This window comes from Camelus dromedarius, chromosome 14, assembly GCF_036321535.1.
Source record: "Camelus dromedarius isolate mCamDro1 chromosome 14, mCamDro1.pat, whole genome shotgun sequence".
Lineage (NCBI taxonomy): Eukaryota > Metazoa > Chordata > Mammalia > Artiodactyla > Camelidae > Camelus > Camelus dromedarius.
This window is the reverse complement of record NC_087449.1, coordinates 29,319,758-29,339,162: the sequence shown is the minus strand read 5'-3', so window position 1 is coordinate 29,339,162 and position 19,405 is coordinate 29,319,758. Positions and strand designations below refer to the sequence as shown.

The following is a 19,405-nucleotide window of genomic DNA, read 5'->3' as shown; positions in this document are numbered from 1 at the left end:
ATCATTCTAAGTAAGCCAGAACAAGAAAGAAAAAGACATAGGATATCGCTTATATGTGGAATATGGAAAAAAAAAAAAGAAAAAAGAGGACCTAATGAATTCATCTACAGAACAGAAACAGACTCGAAGACATAGTAAACAATCTTAAGGTTACTGGGGGAAAGGGGGTGGGAAGGGATAAATTTGGAATTTGCACATATTAGCCACTACATATAAAAACAGATAAAAAAACAGATTTCTTCTGTATAGCACAGGGAATATATTTAATATGTGTAATAACCTTTAATGAAAAAGAACATGAAGAAAAATATATGTGTGTGTGTGTGTATGTATATATATACACACATGGCTGGGATATTGTGCTGTACACCAGAAATTGACAGTATGCATTATCTGGTTTAATAAGCAACATTATCAGAGAAAATAGATATTATTTTTATTTCTATTTCACAGATGAGGAAAATAAGACATGCCAAGATTAAATACATAGAGGCACCTGGACTAAAACTCATGTTGCTCTGACCTCAGCTCAGAACCTCTTCATCTCTACAATTCGGAACATTAACAGTGATTGCCCCTGGGTAGAAAAATGATAAGTGACTTCTTTTCTCTTTTACATGTTTTTGTGTTTTCCAAATTCAATAAACGGGTTGTTTCTTTGCAACAAACAAATGCTGAAACATTCATGAAATCTGACTACAGTCACTATCTGGTTAAAAGGAGACTGCTGGATGCAGTGGATGCTCGCTGAAAACGGGTTAATTATGAACACCAGGAGCTTTCATATTCTCCTGAAGCTTCGGTTCAAATCTAATTTCTCAAAGTATATTGCGAGACGCTAATGAAAACCCAAAGAGACACAGGCATTGAGGAGACGTATAGCCAATGAATTTTCTGTTGTTTGTGTAGTGAACAACTTTTTTATATCCTAGCATTTTTATGCCGGCTATGAAAAAAGATAAATAAATATTTATGACACTCACTCAAATCCACAGTAACTACTAAGTCGCTCGTGTTCTCACTCTGGTTTAAAAATGTGCATATGTTAGTGGCTGGGGGTCTCATCCCTCAATGAGAATGCCACAGAACACTGTCATTTACAGACCCTAAAACTACTCATTTGACTCACTACAGGGATCTGCCTTGGTAGCAGCAGGTAACAAACTTAATTAAGGCAACTGGAGCCTCAGACAAACAAACTTCAGTGCTGCCCAGTAAATAGCTAAGAACACACCAGAAACGCCACGGAAGCTGGTTTTACGGAAGCTTTACCATGGATCAGAAGCATCTGATCAAGAACAGCAAACATGGTGATTGAGGAAACAGAGAAATAAGTGAGAACTGATTTCCACCATTCAACTGTCTTGCAGAAACTTTCCCTTACCCAAAACGGCCCAATTTACCCCTCAGCATATTGACCAAACTTCCACTTGAGGGAGAGTTATGCTGTCATAACATACTAATTATAAAGAAACAGCCAAAATTCACTACTGGGTAGTTAAAGCCCACCGGCCAGCTATCTTTCACCTACAAATATTTTTTTTTGTTTGTTGTTTGTTTTAACTGATTTAGTGCCAAATTTTTAAACAGAGGGATTTCACCTTAAAAAACAAAACCAAACCAAGATTTCTAGCTTTTCTTGGAAAAGCTGAAAACCTGGCTTTGCTGGTCCAGCACTCTCTTATTGCAATCATCAGTTGGAGCTAAACAGTGGCTTCTCCTGCGCCCCCCTTTCCTGACTCCAGACTGTTTCACCCACTAATGTCAACTGCATGGCCCTCGTAGGCACCTGGGCTTGCAATTCTCATAATAAGAGTCACCTGAAAGGCTATTAAAATGCACCACACCTGACACACACTGCTCATTTCACCTAAATAAACATAGTCATATTTCTCCATAGACTGCTCTTTGAATCCAGGCAATAGGAGAGCTGAGGAAATTGCAGAGAAGGCTACACAAAGTAAAGGCTGTTCTGCCACCATCTACCCAACCACAACCTCACGGCTAACACTTGGTGAGAAGCTGCTCCAGGAACTGGCCCTGTTTACCTGCCCAGCCCCACTTCCCCAGCTCCTGCCACCCCACCACTCTGTGATCCATTCCTTCCAAATTACAAGGGCTCCCTGTGCATGGAAGTGCCCATCTCACGTCCACCATGGTCCCCTGACCCAGAATGTGCCTCCTCCTGCCTTGATTGCGTTTTCCCCGTGGGCTGTGTACACAATACAGGCAACTAGAGTTTCTGTCCCACTCACCCTATGAGCCCAGCACGGCACCCAGAGCAGATTCACGGAATCAAAGACTCACCGGCAAATTCCAAGTCACCTTCAGAACGCCTAGCTTAGATGCTGACCATTCCCTACCCTGGCAAAAGTCATCCTGTCTTATTTTTCTCTGCTAACACTTTTTTTGGCTATACTCAGCCATATTAGTATCTGTTTATTTGTGCTTCCTGGACTAATCCTGGATCTTGAGGAGGAAATCTGTCTTTTTCATGGCAAAAAAAAAAAAAAAAAAAAAAGGAATCCACCACTGTGCCAGGACCCCGCAGGGAATCAAAAGAGGCTGAGTAAATGAAGTGATAGAGAAACCAAGTCCTTTCCCATAAATCATTACTCCTGGCCATGGATACATTGTTGTCATCCTCCTCCTCATCACCATCACCATCACCACTGCCGCCAGCACCACCTCTCCAACGGACACTCAGCAGAAACCCAGTGCAGGCAGCAGAGGTGCCAGGGCTCACAAACATGCCTGTGTCCAGTGCGGCTGAAGTGCCACCAAAGGGACAGAAAGGACCGCACCCCGAGGACTGTGATTTGTCTACGTGTTGCCACCTCCTCTTTCACACCCGCCCAATTTGAAAATAAAAGGAAACAACTGCTTGTTTTAGATCACGTCCAAGACCAAGTCTCCATCCCATCAGCAACCTGAATGACTAACGCAGGCGTGGTCCACTTTCAGGGGCGGCACACAGCCGTCTTCGCCTACAGAACGTATCTCACGTCTTCTTCCTCTGGAGTTTCCTGTAAGTTATGGATTAATAAAACTTTCCCTGAGAGTGCTGCTTTATTAATCTTTGTGAAATACTCAGAAAGAAGAAAATATTTTATCATGCCCCTCTAAAATGAATCATGATAAATGCCGTCCCCTGTGTGCTGATGAGAAATAAAGTTGCTTTCTGCAGTCAACTGTGTTTGCAGGCGCTGTTTTTCCTCTCCAGTCAGGTGGGGAGGAAACAAAATGTCAAATTGTCTCCTGACCTGGAAAGACCACAGGGGCCGCCAAAGGCACCGCAAACCAAGACCGATTTCTGAGGATGCCTCACTTCAAGCCCCTCCTCTCCTTTCAGAGCCGAAAGGAGCGAAGCAGCACAGACCGAAGAGGTCTGTTATCATTCACCTACTGAACCCCCTTCATTATACTGAAGCAAGTCCCTTTCAAAGGGGATGACTGTGTGGCTGTGCCATCATTTTACGTGTCGAGGGGAGGGGGACTCCTGCTTGTGGCATGTCAACAGGCACCGCAGGCCTCACTTCTTTTGATTCACAAAACAGCCCCAGAAGAACCTATTTTTCAAGCAAGGCTCAGAGAGCTGAGGTCTTGCCCACAGCCACAGAGTTCATTATTGGTTTGACCATCTGTAAAGTGGGGACAGTAATGCCCTTCCTGTCTATCTGATAGGACTGTTCTGAAGCCCAAAAGAGAAGATACCTCATAGTGTGTGTGTGCGCGCGTGTGTGTGTGTTGATGGACCTATATATCTCACTTGCTGGCTTCTTTGGTTCCATCTAAATGTCAAGTATTTCACAATGTTGGAAGTAACCAAAGAATCAGACCTAAAAGTCACTCGTTAAAGACTTTCACCTAAAATTCCTTCTTTGCAAAGGGGTGATGAATGATTTCAGCTCCACTGTTCACCCCTTGGTAACTCTGAGACACACCTGCCAGGTCTCCAACCTAAGCAAAAGACATCTCATCTACAGAATGAGTGGGTGGTCCTGCCAGGCTCCAGGGGCACATCCGGCCTGAATTCCATTCCATGATCCAGAGTGGCTGGGATGTGTACCCTCAGGGCTGCCCTAGAACTGCATGTTACTGGGTGCCATTTCTGTTCATTCTTCCTTTCACGTTGCAATACGGGGTCACAATCCCTTATCCAAACACCCTGGGGCCTCTGTGTTCAAAATGTAGGTTTTATTTTGCATTTCAGACAGGCCACCTTTACTATGACCTCTGGCTCCTCGTTTGCAAGTGGGAATAATCTTCACTGACCTGAGGGATGCCTGAAAAGTCGAACAAGATGGTAGCTACTGGTCAAACTGTGTCCTTCAATTCAGGCAGCCAGATGGCAGGCCTGAAATGCCAGACCAGTGTGTCAGGAGCCAGACTCCAGCCCCCAGGCCTCAGATCATGTTACCACCAGAGACAAGGGGCCCAGGAGGGAGTTCTGCCATCCTTTGCAAGTCCCCTCACTCTCCAGGGGTATAAAAGAGACATCTTTCGAAGACTTCTGCCACCTGAATGAGGTGAGTAGCTGCTCCTGCGTGTGGTCAGCCCTCATTCACCCCACTCCTCATCCACATTCTCACTGACCCACCCGGACAAAGGAAACCCCTGCAGTGTCAGTCTGTGGGGGACGGCAGTGAGCCAGCCAAGGGCGGTGCTAAGCCACCCAGAGCCCTTCTCTTGAGGCTGTTCTGGTATCAAAGCACAGTATGGAAGGAACCTAGTGCTTCAGTAAGCTCCCCCCAGCCCCCACCATCCAGAAGAAGAAATATAGGCGGAGTACGATCAACACTAACACGTAACCAGGAATTACATTTTAAAGATGGCATTTACAGTAGCAACTACAAAAATATAAAGCACCTGGAAATAAATCTAACAAAAGATAGGTACCTTTATGAAGAAAAGGATAATCTTTATTTTAAAAGCGCCTAAGTAGATGCAGATACTAAGTTTATGAGTAGAAAGGCTCAATCATAATGATGTCATTTCCCTGAATTAACCTATAAATTCAAGTAGTAACGCCAATCTCATCTCAAGTATTTTAGTGTTAAGTTTAAAAGATAATTATAAAATGCATATGGGAAACAAAAGGCCAAGAAAGGCCAAGTTGCTTTTGAAGAAGGACATTGTCAGGGATTTGTCCTGCCAAATACCAAGGCTTATTATAAAGCTATAATAATAAAGAAGTGTTGTTTGAGCAAAAGCGTGGAGAAAATATATGCCTAAAACTAATCCTAAAAGCCAGGAGGATTTTTCTCCACATGGAAGAAAATTAGCATAAACAGAACAAATGCCTACCTCACACCACACAGACCACACACACACACACACACACACACACACACACACACACACACACGTCCCATGGATTATAGAACCGAAATGTAAAAGGCAAAACAATAAAGCTTTTAGAAGATAATAAAGGAGAATATCTTTATGACATCAGGGTTTAAAAAAGGCTTTCTTAAACAAGACATAAAAAGTACTAACCACAGAAGAAAAGATTGATAAATTCCACTGCATTAAAATTAAGAAGTTAGATAGAAGAAGGTTGGCAAGAATCCAATTTCTATGTGGCCTACAAATCTACTCAGTTTCCCAAAGGAATAAATTACAGTAACCTTTTTGCATTCATTGGAACTCTGTTCTAATACATGCCATAGCTCAGATTCAGCATATGGCTGGCCTCATCTTTGACTTCACCACACAACTGGATTACCCGCAATTCTGGTCTAACTTGAGTCTGTCTGAATGGTTGTGTTTTATATTTAGAACTTTTGTGAGCATCCACGTAGTGCTGCTCAAAATAATGTGTCCTGGGACTGAAAAGAAGCACCACCATGTGCCATGGTCAGAGTGTGCTGGCATCGCTGGGTGATCACAAGGGAACAGCATCACATGGCTTCTCTTCCTTACTGTCTGGGCTGCGTCTGCGTCACTTATGATCATTCACACCCAAAGCTGACTCTCATTTCTGCTGCCTGCTGGGATTTTACTTTTACTCCCAAGACTACGAGGAAAAAAATCTGCACCAGCCAAGGCAAAGACAGAACATCCTACAGGTGGATGCTTAGCTATAACCAACATTGATCCCATGGGAGAAGCTAATCTACTGTCTCCCATATGACCATGATTTAGTACAGAAAGCCTCTCCCTCTTTCTTTCTCCTCCCATTCTTTCCACCACGCATCCCCCAGAAATACTCTAACATTCACTCTACCTGTTGATATGTACACAGTAATATATGAATATAGGCTAGGATAATAAAAAGGAAAATGTCACCCAGATATGACATATGTTTTAGAGAATGTGAGCATTTTTCTAGAGAATGCCCCTTACATACATCAAAAGAGATGCCTGTGTTGGCAAGACAGTGCCTAATTATAAAGCTTTGTTACTAAAAATAAGTTCTCTTGAGGACCCCCATAAGCCTTCAGAGTACTTAGTGTCCAGGTACTGAGTAATTAATTCACATTAATTTGTAATTTTCCTTTTTGATTGGAAGCATGTATAGTTATCATCTTTCCTGTAATGGAAATGGATAGTTCTACTGAATCAGTTATTTTAATAGGACAAATTTGAGTAAGTTGTTATTGTTAATGCTTGCAAAAGATGTCAAGAAAACAGAGAGATGACTTTCAATAGCTGACTGTTACTATTCATTTCCAAATCCAGATTACAAAGTAAAGAACTGCCACCAAAAAGAAGTGTTTTCGAGATCATTCATCACAAAGAATTTCAATATCATCAATGGAAAACAATTTACCCCGATCTTTTTATCCAGATGAGCTTAATGGACCACATGAAAGTGCACATACTTAATTCAATTCAATCCAGCAGAAACTTACTGAGCATCTACTACATTCCAGGCACTGTCGTTAAAAAGAAAAGCCACATTTCCTCCTCTCCCCTACAAAGAGCTTATAAATGTCCTTACCTGGACATTTATTGGAAAAAATACTATTTCTTTTTTATTATCTCTGTAGTTACTAGCTAGAAACTGGATGAGAATTTAATGGAATTCTTTTTAAGCTTGTTCTTCTGAAAAGTATATTCAAAAGAATTATACAGAATGATGAACACTCAATGTGGAAGAGTGGTTATCCCTGGCAGGAGGAAAGGAGATCTGATTGGGGAGAGGTTACTAAGAGGCTTCAACTGTATTTACATGGCTTTCTTTCTTAAGCTGAGTCTCAGGCTCAGTTTCCCAAAGTGTTGTTATTTACACTTTCTGTATGTCTAAATATACAACATTTCAAATCAAACACATTACTTTTTCGATAAAATTAACTGTTCTGCTTAAAAATCTTGTGCTTACCTACAAACCTCTTCTCCAATCTCTCTCATAAGACACTGAGAGGGGATCCTTGAAATCAAACATTCTATAGCAAGTAAGTTTGGAAAACTCGTAATGAGGTAAATGAGTTTACTACAGGAACTCTCTGAAGCTTTAATATATCAGTAAATAACCGTGTCTTACTAAGATATATAATTCAAGTCTTCCCAAATATTTCTGAGTATGGGACGTTTTTCCCTCTGAACACTTTCTGTTGAAATACTCATAACTGTAATAGGGTAGAACAAATCTGACTCCATGTTAGTCCTGTTCCTTTGACTCTAACCCTGTGCTCTGTTTCCTGTGTTGGTTTCTGTCATGCTGGTTCTGTACCCTTTCTAAAAGAATGTTGCCTAGAGCCTGAAATACACAGGAGAGCCCATTCTCAAGGCTCTGACCTTTAAAGGTATAACACTTTTCCATTCAAATAGAGATAAAAAGTTGCAGAACAGAGAGTAACATTTGTCTTGTAGGTACAAAAACATTGTGACCTGATCTACTGGACAGCAGGAAGAACAAAGGATTCTGACATCAAGAAATTTGCACCAACCAACCACACCCTCTCTCCTCTTTAGCATAAAAGGAGCCTGAATTCTGACTTGGAGATGGTTCTTTAGGACATTCGTCCCGGATCTTCTCCGTCTGTCGGCTTTCTAAACAGTCTTTGTTCCTTGCCCCAACATCTCATCTTCTGATTTACTGGCCCGTTGTGCGACAAGCAGAACGAGTTTGGACTCGGAAACATAACCATCCTGGGGGACATAGTGTTCTCTAGAACATAGTTTGGAAAATATTCTATAAAATAATCCATTTCAGCCATATACACTACATTAGAGCCACTTTCAACAGGATGCCCATCCCCAAACCAGTGATGAACCTTCCTGCTCGCCTGTCTTTGCCCATATAGTTCTTTCAGTCTGGAATGCCCCCATCCCTGAGAAACTCCTAGTCAACCTTCAGCTTCCAGCTGAAATGAAATCTCTTCCGCAAAGTCTTCTCCACCTTTTCCTTTCTCAAGGTAGAAATAATTCCTCCTCTGGAAGCTTCCAGTGCTATACGGATACTCTCTGTACCACATCTCATGCTAGAGCCATATTTATGCATGAGACCTGGTGCCAGATGACAGAGACTGCACCTCTGCACCTCGGAACTGTCCACAGTTTCTAGCACAGACCAGAGCCAGGTACCAAGTAGATGCTGGGAAGATGTGTAATGGACACAGGAGTGATGTCTATACCCAGGACCTGAGTGACCTAACTTCCCAGACACTCTTCATGCATATTCATAATTTTCAGGTGTATCTGTCAATCACAACACTAACGAGAATAGGAATAAACAAATGTAAAGACTGAAAGAGACAAAAAGACTCAGATGAACACAAGAACAGACAAAGAAAGAGAGGGCTTAACTGATGAAGACTGAACAGACAGAGCCAGTTGAGACAGAGAGACTGACCAACAAAAAGAATCAGAAATTGGTATGAAGCTCATAGCTGATACACAGGGTTGGTAATTTTCCAACTCACTGCAGGAGGTCAACACCGCTGACTTGGGTTCACTCTGACCTTGATACATCTGTCTGAGAGGGCCCGCCTCCAATTTTATCCCCTAAGCCAAACAACCCATCTTCCCTACCACAAAACTTTTATCATTTTAGCTGTGAGTTGGCCTATTCAGGACAATTTTATTTCTGTTTTCTCTTCTCTTTATGAGAATCCCCCACTGGCACTGTAGATTGGTTATATGTCAGGTTAAAAGAAAAGGAAATAATAATAATAAAAGCAAGCTGGCAATTTCTTTCCAATAGAATATGCTGCATATTTCATGAAATAGAAGCCAGAGGAGTTTTATGATTCCTGAACCAAAACCTTCCCGTATCTCGGGACTAAATGGAAGAAAAATACAAAGAGCATCTCAAAGAAAAAGAAACCTGATCATTTGCTCTCCAACCTAAGGGATGTGTTTAAGTGATTAATTGAGTTAATGTCTTTTTTCTTTTCTTTTTTTTTAAACACAGGTTCATATCCTGATGCACATTTCACAGATTGAGTTCAGTGCTAGTTTTCACGGCTATAACCCAAGAGGAGGGGTTTTCTTTTCCTCTTGGACACTTTTTTTCCAGCACAGAACCTCTGGCTGGCTTCTGCTCTTAGCCTGGCAATACTCACCCCACCCCACCATCCCTTCCTGCTCAAGTTCTGTACCTATTTCAGGCCTCTACTCTCTCCTGGTATAGGAAACAGTCTGGTCTAGAAGGGGCACAAGACAAAGAATTCCGGGTTCTGATGGTGACACTCAGCCATACAGTTACGTGTCACCCCAAGCCTGCTTTGTGTTCCAATCTGTAAATTGAGAGAGTTAACTACTTCTAGAATTTAATCAATCCAACAGTCATTTTATTTCCTTGAAAAAAAAACTGCTGAAAAGTGCAATGGCGTGGGGATTTTAGCATTATGTGTACCTTACCCTTCCCTTCCCCAAGAGAGGGAGATGTTCAGGAAATATTGCCAATAAGCTAACCAAAACAAAACCTTTGCCTGAAATCCTTAAGTATCTCTCTTCCTCTCTGCCTCCTGGTTGGAAAAAAAGAAAAACAAGCCAGATACTTTTAGGATATTTAAGCCTTAGGGTATCAGTGACAAACAAGAAACTTTTTATTATCAAGGGGAAGGATTTTTATCTCATTTGAAGGATAACGTTAACAGTTAAATAGCATTCCGTGCTGGATACTCTTCTAAGTACTTTGCGTTAATTCCTCACAATCCTCACAACAATCTTATGTAGCAGGTACTGTTACTTCATCATAGAGAAAACTGAAGCACGGAAAAGTTGGATAAGCTGGTCAAGGCTGCACAGCAGGCGAGGCTGGGGAAACTGAGGTCTGAACCCAGGCGGTCTAGTACTCAAGTCCAGAATTCTAAACACCTGTTATACCACCTTTTAATTTTGAGAATCTCTGTTTACCCCTTGTTGGTTACCAACAAGAGCAGTAATGCAACCCCCTCATACCCAGTTACTGAATATGTTAACAAAGTCAACAGACGTGAACCAACCCGTCACAACATCCAAGTGTTCAAAATGTCCACCGTCAACCTAATGCCCTGTTGGCAACAGAGCAACATCCATTTTATGTTGTCAGCATCTGAAATTGAAAACAACCTGTAGTTTGCTCCCACAGGAAGTCTAACTATTCCATTATTCCCCATTAAATGTGACAACAACCCTGGGAGACAGCTGAGATCATCTCACCACTCAGAGGTAGCGTAACACAGTTGTTAGCACAGACCCTGGAACCTGAATGCTTGGATTCAAATTGAAGGTCTGTATCTTAGATGCTGTGTGACCTTGGGGACCAGTTACCAACTCTCTCTGTGCCCCACTTTCCTTATCAATCAAATCAGAATAAGAATACAAGTATCCACCACCTAGAGTTATTGAAGAATGAAATAAATTATTGCCTGAGAAGTGCTTAAAAGGGTATCTGATCCTTAGTAAGTACTCCACAAAGATTAGTTATTCCTACCTTTATTATAAGAGAGATAATTTGCCAATCTAGTACCTGGATTCCACCTTGACCTTCCAATTCCAAATACCATCCTCTCTCCTTAGCAGAATTCCATGCTAAAGTTACCATTCTCCTGAAATCGTATGTGCCAAAGCACCAAATAAGACATTTTTCCCCATAAAACTCCCCACAAAGTATGTATTATTCCTGCTTTGCAAATGAAGAAACTGCAGTTCCGAGAGGTCAAGTGATTTATCCTCACTTAACCAGTGAACTTTTTTTGTTACAGTTAGTCCTAAGTAACAAAGTTCCTGACAACAGCCTTCAATTTATGCAATTTTTTAAGTGCAATCTAAAAGACATAAACTGTGATCTTCTTGCTTTGATAGCTTTATTAGTTTGAGAGAGGGATTAAATCCCAGCAAAAACAAAATGTTTGACTTGAGTGAATTATCAAAATGAAATGCTTCCTCAATTAGATGCTTCCTCTGCCTGCAGGGTGGCTCCAAGCACCCAAAATCAACCAAATGCAATTTTTAAGATGGGTACTATCAGGTACCAAGCCAAACGCCTACCCATTTAAGAAAAATGACTTTGGAGGGCAAATGGGGAGCAGGAGCACCATATTCCTCCCTGGCTTCGGGAGAAAATGAACAGTAAGTGATGCCATCTCTTCCCGGCTGCCTCACACAATAGTCTGTCTTGCAAATGAAACATACTGTGAAACAGCTTGTGAGAGGAGCTTCATCAACAATAAGTAATTTTTATTTTTATTCAGATTTTATTGTTGAATACAATGAACATGATTAAATGTTTCAGATATGCCCATTCAGACCTTAAGCAAACCACCACCCAAAAGAAAAAAAAAAAACTCTCCTAAAAATCGCCTTCTAAAATTGCTGTAGAAGAGATTTAATTGCCAACTTGATGTGTAGAACTGAATTCCCACTTGACAGCGGGCACTTCCCAAGTAGATACTAACAACTCCCCACCGTCGGCCTCTCCTCTCCTCCCTGCCGATCCTCCAGCGTCGCCAAATAGTTACAATGTCAGTCTTTCAAATCACAGCATTTTGAACTTCCTAAACCTTTAAGAGGGCCTCTGTGCACGGAAAAGAACAATAGCGCTTCAAAAGCCGTTTCTCCGAGTTTTTCAATACTCTATTTGAAAGCGGGGATTTCAATCAAGGACATCAGCAGACGATTTCTGATTGCTAAGAAGTTGACTTTTATACAGCTTTGATTAGGTCGCCCTCCTCAATAGGAAATCAGGAAAATCTTTGATCCCTTTCAGATTCCAGAATTGTCACCAAGCCTTGTCAGGACAGGGAGTGAAAGAGATGGGGGTGGGGGAGTTGCGAAGCGTTCCTACTCCATCCAACCTCTCCACTTCCCCCTCCTCATCTATCTTGCCCGTGCAATTCAGGGTTCCATCCAGAATCACTCATCGTTGAGATAATAAAAACAATGGGTGCTAATTCAGGGGGTGGGGATGGTTTATAATTTTATGGATTTCCCGAAGACCTATAATTGGCACATAAATGTACAAACGTGAACCGGATAATTAGGGGGTTCTGAACGCAAGCCACCTTTAATTTATATGATTACTAGAAAACATGTTAAGTGTGATGAAGTGTCAGAGGAACCCCCACAAGGCCTTTATTCAAAACCATCAACATTTTGAAAGTGCGTTCAACGGGCCAGCAGGAGGTAGCGAGAAGCGACAGCAGCGGATCCTTGCTCGGGTCCCCGCCGGCACACTACGAGCTGTATTGTAGCATCCTTCTTGGAAGGCTCGCCCGTCCGCCCAGCTCCGGGCATCAAAAGACAGACTCGCTTTCACAACCTCTCCACTCGCCCCTCTATCTAAAGGGAGTAAGCCCGGGCTTCCAAACGCACATGCACACACCGACCCACGCGGGCATGCACCCCACCCTAGGAGACACGTGCCGAAGCGCAGATGCCCACGCCGCGGCGCTCTCCACGCCGGCCGCCGCCGCCGCCGAGCAAGCGGGTGGGAGCCAGACCTCGGCCGCCCAGCGCCCCCGGCCTCCCCACCCCCACCCAATTCCTCCAGATTCTCCCAGCCCAGGCGGAAGTGCCCAGGCAGACCCCCAACAATGAGGACTTCTGTGCAGCAGTTGGGGGTGGAGGATAGTTAACAGGGAGTGAAACACACAGTCTCGCGGGTCCCGGAGGGAACGACGGGTCAGCCTCGTCCAGCAACCTGCCCTCATGCCCCTACCCCTCACCCTCTCCAGGACCACATTAAAAAAAAAAAATCCGTTTTAAAAGTGCACAGAGTACACGCGCCCTCCCACCAGGGGTCACAACAATACTCCGCGGGACAAGCCAGCGTGGGCAGGAGAGCCCTGGCTGCAGCAACCACGGTTTTAAAATTTACTTAGTACACTTAGCCAACAGCCTCTTTCCGACGCCACGACACAATCTCCCCTATCCTTGACTCCCTGACTCCAAGGTCTGGGCGGTTGAGTCCTCCTTTTATGGCTCCTTTATGAACCAAACCACGCGGATTTTAAAGTTTCCCCAGTAAGGTTAAAAAAACACACAATTGAGCTCTGCAGTTGAGGCAAAGCGCGGAGTCCGGAGCAGAGAGAAGCAAGAGGGGCGGGCTGGAGAGGAGAGAAACAGGAGTGGGGGCGCCTGGGGAATGGAATGCAGGGGGCGGCAGCAGACAACCGAGTCGACGCAGGACTGGGAAAGAGACGGGTTCCGAGGAGACGCAGAGTCCAGTTCTGACGGTGTTTGCGAAAGGGTAGGGGTTACTGGGATAGATCTGGTTTTTCGACAGGTCAGGGTAGAACCGCAGCGCTGCCGAGGAGTAGGGAAGTGAAAACAGTGTTTTGCGGAGGAGGAAAGAGGGTCCGACCAGGAGTTGACGGGGGCGGGGAGGGAGGGGGACGCCGCAAGCATGGCTGGGGAAGGGCTCCCGAGTACCGGGTAGGTTCTAGAGTGGGAAAAAGAAGGTCTATGGGCGGACAGAGCCGGGCCGCAGGAGTGAGGAGGATGCAGAGGGTCGGAGAGAGAAGAGTGTACTGGGTGAGCAGGTCTGGAAAGAGAACCGCGCGTGGTCAGAAGTAGGGAGACTGGGGTGGGGTGGGGTGGAGAGAAACCCAAAAGGAAGGAGCAGAGTCGGCTTTTCCCCCAGCAAGTGGAGGACGAGAGCGGAAAACTGCAGTCGCCATCCCCGCCGCACTCCCAAGCCAAACTCCCGAGAGGTGCGCCACAGGAGCCCTCCTCCGCGCCTGGGAACCCAGCGGAGGCGTCCAGGCGCCGAGTCTCCGCTAGGCGCCCGCCCGCGCTGAACTCCCGGGCGGCCGCGAACCCCCGCAGCACCTCACCTCGGCTCGCCGCGACCATCCTCCTCCACTGCCGCAGCCGCCCAGGAAGCGGCTCCCCATGCCCGGCGGGCGGCGGCACTCAGGCGCGCTCTCCAGCCCGGGGAAGCCCGGGCGAGCGCCGAGCTGGGTCCATCCTCCCCGGGAGCCACGGGCCCCGCGTCAGAGCAGGGGGAGGAGACCGCCCCGCGAGCAGACCCGCCTCCTCACGCGCCCCCGCCCCGTCGGCCCCGCGCCCGCTTGGCGCCCGGCGGCGCCGCTCACCTGCTCGTATCCCGCAGCCGCCGCTGCCGCCGCCTGGCCGCCCGCCCCGTGCCCCTGGCCCCCGCCTCGCGGATCCCGCTCCCGCTCTCGCTCCCGCCCGGGCGTTCTCTGCGCCGCCCGAGCGCACTCCGAGAGCTTAGCCGAGTCGCGGTGGCGACGAGGAGGACGAGCAGGAGGAAGAGCGGGCGAGCGGGGGCGCCGCGGTTCGCAGTCGCGCCTCCGGAGCCCTGGCGCTCGCTCCCCATCCCGGCGTGGAAGAGGGAGAGCTGAGCCCGGAGCACCGGGTCCCCGCCCCGGCTGCTTGGGCGGGGAGGGGATGAGCGCGAGATGGGGTGAAAGCCGCCAGACCCGGGTTTTTCACAAAGTATCCAGTGTTTCTGCCACCACCGCCACCGTTCGCCCCCGCCGGGGCTCCCTCATTTTTCTCTAGGGTCTGCCCTTTTTTATCCAAGCTTCCAAACACACGCACACCCAAACGTAAAGAGTGCCGGTACGCGAAAGAAAACTCGAGGGCTAGTCGCGCGCGGGCGTGTTGCCCCCCTAACTCCCCAACGCAGGAGGGGGCGCTAGTTCCCAGAGGCCAACCCTGTCGCCAAGGCTTCCCAAGCAAAGTTGGGAGAGGGAGAAGACGTGCTTCTGTCACGCTTTCGTGAGTCCTAGGGAAGGTCTCAGGTCCCTGAAGGTGTGCAGACCCCAGTTAAATGCTTTCCCTCCCGTCCATCCTCTCAACGCCGGTTCTCAGAATGCCCAGGAGTAAACAATTCCCAGATTAGAACGCTCGGGAGAAGGCCCCAGCCTGAACGCAATCAGTTGCTCCCCACTTCTGATCTTAGTTTACAAAGATCCGCCAAATCGCAGAAAATATTGTGCCAGCCTGAAAATTCTTCTGCCCTGATACTGGTTTCAACTCCAGTAAATGCCTGAGGTGACACACCCATCTCCAGAGTCCCGAATACCAGGTGTAGAAGGGGAGAAATAAAATCAAGTCCTGCGCTGTTGGAGCAGGGTGCAGGATAGGAAAGGAAGAGACGGGCAACAGTTCCCTAAAAAGTTTATTTTTATTCTTTGTAGGGGCCACACTCTTGTCCTCCAGCTGGGTAATAATAAAGCTAATGTGGCAGATTTGGTGGGGTCTTTTTTTTCCCCTCGTGGCTTCTATCACTCACCCATGAAAATTTAATGAAGCATTTAGGGTTATTACCTCTAGAGTCAATAGGCTAAAAATATTTAGCCTAATGCACTCCTTGTGGAGCCAGTAGGTCCATGGCTGGTAGTACAGAGTCGTGGAAAGACCCTCCCCGTCTCCACAAAATTCACGACCCATTAAACTTATTCCATAATAACAGCTTCTGTACAAATGGAGGCCCCAGCAAACGGAGGCTGTCACGCACCTCCTGAAAAGATAGCAATTTACATAGAGACAAGAAAAATTTGTGAGGTCATTGGCAGGATGCAATCTTGGGAGAATAGCTGATGCGAGGAAACTCTCAACAAGGTGGGAGGGAGGTACCACTATGGATGCTACTGTGTCTGTTTACTTCCAGGTGTGACCCGAGAGCCTACTGGTGAGGACCAGGGAAAGTGGCTCGTCTCTCCAACTTTTTTAAAGTTCTAGAAAGTGGCAAGAGTTGCTACAGAACACTTAAGATATATTTAGTAGGAAGTTCAAGCTCACCAGGCAAATCTATTATGATTAATGAAACAGTTCAGTTTCCTCATCTATAAAGACAGAACTCTGGAGTCTGAACTCAATACAAAGGAAACCAGGGGACAGAGACAAATCACAGAAGACCTCACTGAAATAGGGGACGGGAGTACAGAAATCTGTTACACACTTTAAAGCGACCAGGACAAATGCCAAATCAGGTGACTGAACATAGATCTAACTTTCTGTTCACTCTACCAAAAAACACTGAAGTTACTCGATACTTGAGACAGCTGTGGAACATCAAAACCATTTACAAACATTTTGAGGCCCTGCATGTGAGAGTTGTTGCCTTCAGCTACCCCCCCCCCAACCTCCACCCATTTCCACCTTCTTCTATTTTTAAGTGAGGTTATGATTACAGTCTTGGAAGGAAATGCCGACCCTGAGTGGCCGAGTAACAGAAATGGAAGACACTCATGTAAACTCTGTCTCTATTCAGTGCTGACAAGGTTCACCACAGAAACAGCAAATTCCCATTAAATCCGGCAGGGGCAACAAGCTACAGCTGTTTCCAGCTCCAGGCTGGAAGGAAGACTTCTGCAGATTCTAATTGCATGCACGCTGCCCACCAAGGACCTAACAATACTCCTCAGGGTTAAACCAAACTAAATCTGAAAGTACCACTTTAAGTTATTATGCTAAACGTGTCAAGAAGCAACTCATGTAAATACTAGGGTGTTTTTTGTTTCTTTTCTCTTTTAAATAACAATATCATTTGTATTATGTGTGGCATAAAGAAAAAATATCACACATTCCTTTATCATCCACTGTGAGAAACAGTGTAGTAAGAGCAGCAAAGATGTATGTACTGCTGATTATGTTCCAGGCACTGTTCTGGGTACTTTCCATTCATTAACTCATTTAACCTGCATGATGGCCCAGGTAGAGAAGTACTCCTATTGGTGTGTATTGGATAAAATGTGGACTTTGGAATCTGGTGGGTCTGAGTCATTTTTGACACGTTACTTACCTCTCTGAGCTTCAAAATTCTCAGTTCTACAACAGTGACAACCTGTTTCATGAGATTGCATAAGCCTTAAAAGAGAAACTATATTGAACATGGCTAGCACCGAATAAATCACCCAGAAAACAATGGTTCTCTTTCCAGAATCCTTCCAAAATAGTTGGCTTTAAATCAACGAGCATTTACGGAGTCTATTTTATATATCAGGCATCGTGCTAGGCATTGGAAATAACGACGGTAAATCAGAAACAGATCCTGCCTTTGAGGAGCTCTGAGTCAATTGAATAAAAAAACACGGGCATGAGAAGCATGCAGATGGGCAGAAAGGAGTTTTATTAAACTTCACATAATTCATCTCAATGCACATGATTCTTAAGGCACCCAGAGGGACAGGCTATGTAAGTGCCGTTTGAAACTGACCTACAATTGAAAGCAAAACCAAATGTCAGAAATCATAAATCCAGCTAGCAGTAATTACTCCTCCAAAGAAAGGGATGAAAAGTAGCTCATTTTGTGTATCATATATTATTTAAAGTTCTGTTATTCCTACAATCGTTTCAAATATACCTCTCATTGGATAGAGCATAATAAAATGAATTTGAGCTGTAAGCTCTGGGGATTTCAAACACAAATTATTACATAGCCACTGTTTATTAAAGAATTTGTAGTGCTTGCATATGCCAGGAATATGCTAATATTTCTACACACATAAAGCGCTCAAATTAATAAAATTTTGAACAGTGCTCAGTAGGAACATTTCTACCAAGCTTGTTAGAGTCATCATGTGTTCAAAGTATGCTAACACAGAGAACGCACAAAGGTTAATACCAAAGGTATAGACGCCTCTCATGGTCCCTCTCATTCAAGTTCATGTTCACATTCAGATTCTATTCATTTATTCAAAAATGTTTACTGATTGCTTACTCTATACTAGACACTATGTGGAGCATTGCAGAGAAAGAAAACAAGCAAAACACCTTGCTCTTAAAGTCACAGGCCCCTGAAGGGAGCACATCATCACATCACATTGCAATAAATGCTATGATAGTGCTAAGTACAGGATGCTGGGAGAGCATCCCGTCGGGGCATTTAACCCAGAGTAGGATGTCAAGTCTTCGTGAAGGAAGTGGCATCATCTTGAAAGCTAACTGAGTAGCCAGATGAAACAGGGAAGGGTATTTCAGGCAAAGAAAAGAGAATTTACAAAGATACAGAAGAGATTCTTTTCTGGATTTGGCTGGAGTTGACCCTAGAGAAGCAACATCAACACATTGCAAAGGGTCTTGTTTGTCATGTGCAGGACTTTGGAATTTAGTGTGAAAGTAAAGAAGTCCACTTTAAAAAAAACAAAAAGCAGAAAAAATATTTTTGTAAAACCTTTCATTAACCACGTTTCGGATACTTTTCTTGTATGCCCTGGACACACGAGTAAAATATCCACTTACTGTTTCTCTTCTGAAATCCAAAAAGCAATGAAAAAAAATTTCTATATGGCTTCATCAAAACAGAACTTCCCTTCTTTCGTAATAGTGGTCTTGCTTGATTCCAGGGAAAGATTGTGCAGCAGTATTACTAAACTTGACTCTGGTTTGCAGCTGCTATAAATAGTACTCCTTTTATTTTTTTCCAATGAGGAGGTGGAGAAGAGCAGCAACACTGCAATTGTATTTATGCCACCAGTCTGCTCTTTTTAGCTAAATGCACCGTAGAAACAAAGTGGAGAGCTAAAGTGATTGTCAAAGGGCTCTTAAGTTCCAATCCAAACCCCCAATTTTTTTTCACTCATAAAGTGGAGCTTAAGGTGATATTAGTGCTTGAAAACAGAAGTAGACTAAAAGCTATCAGAAAAACGACCAAGTTTCTGATGCCTAGAGTTTCAGAAGCAGTGAAGAATCCACATACCACACGCTACAGCTGCCGTGTATTTTGTGGCTACTATGTTAAAGGTATGACAAATATTTGTTGTTTGCCTCTCTGGGGCCATTCCTCCTCTTTCTATAAACAACACTCGGCTTTCGTTAGGGAGGCATCCCCCCAACTCAGTAATATTTTTTTCCGTTGAGTTCTGCTAGAGCTGATTCCGCCCCCAGCTCCAGGGATGGACAGCTACAACACGCTTCTTGGCGACAATTAGGGGTGGTCACATGGTTGATCTGTGTACTTTTGATAGATCAACTGGGAAGAATGCTTTCTCTTTACCGCTGGACTGGACACTGGAAAGTCTGGAGCTGCAGGAACACATTCCATAAGAAAAGCCTTCGG

At 44.7% G+C, this 19,405-nt stretch overlaps 1 protein-coding gene across 4 annotated transcripts in view; it reads right to left on the bottom strand.

Moving 5' to 3' along the window:
• The window catches only part of DAB1 (DAB adaptor protein 1), a 1,070,346-nt gene that overhangs the window by 368,844 nt on the left and 682,097 nt on the right, over positions 1 to 19,405 (bottom strand). The window contains exon 1 of one of the 4 annotated variants that reach the window (XM_031465214.2): positions 14,211 to 14,349. The exons of the other annotated variants lie outside the window; for them this stretch is intronic. The gene's annotated coding sequence lies outside the window, so the exon portion shown is untranslated. Of the gene's footprint in view, positions 1 to 14,210; positions 14,350 to 19,405 lie in introns of those variants that run through there. 4 annotated transcript variants of the gene reach the window in all.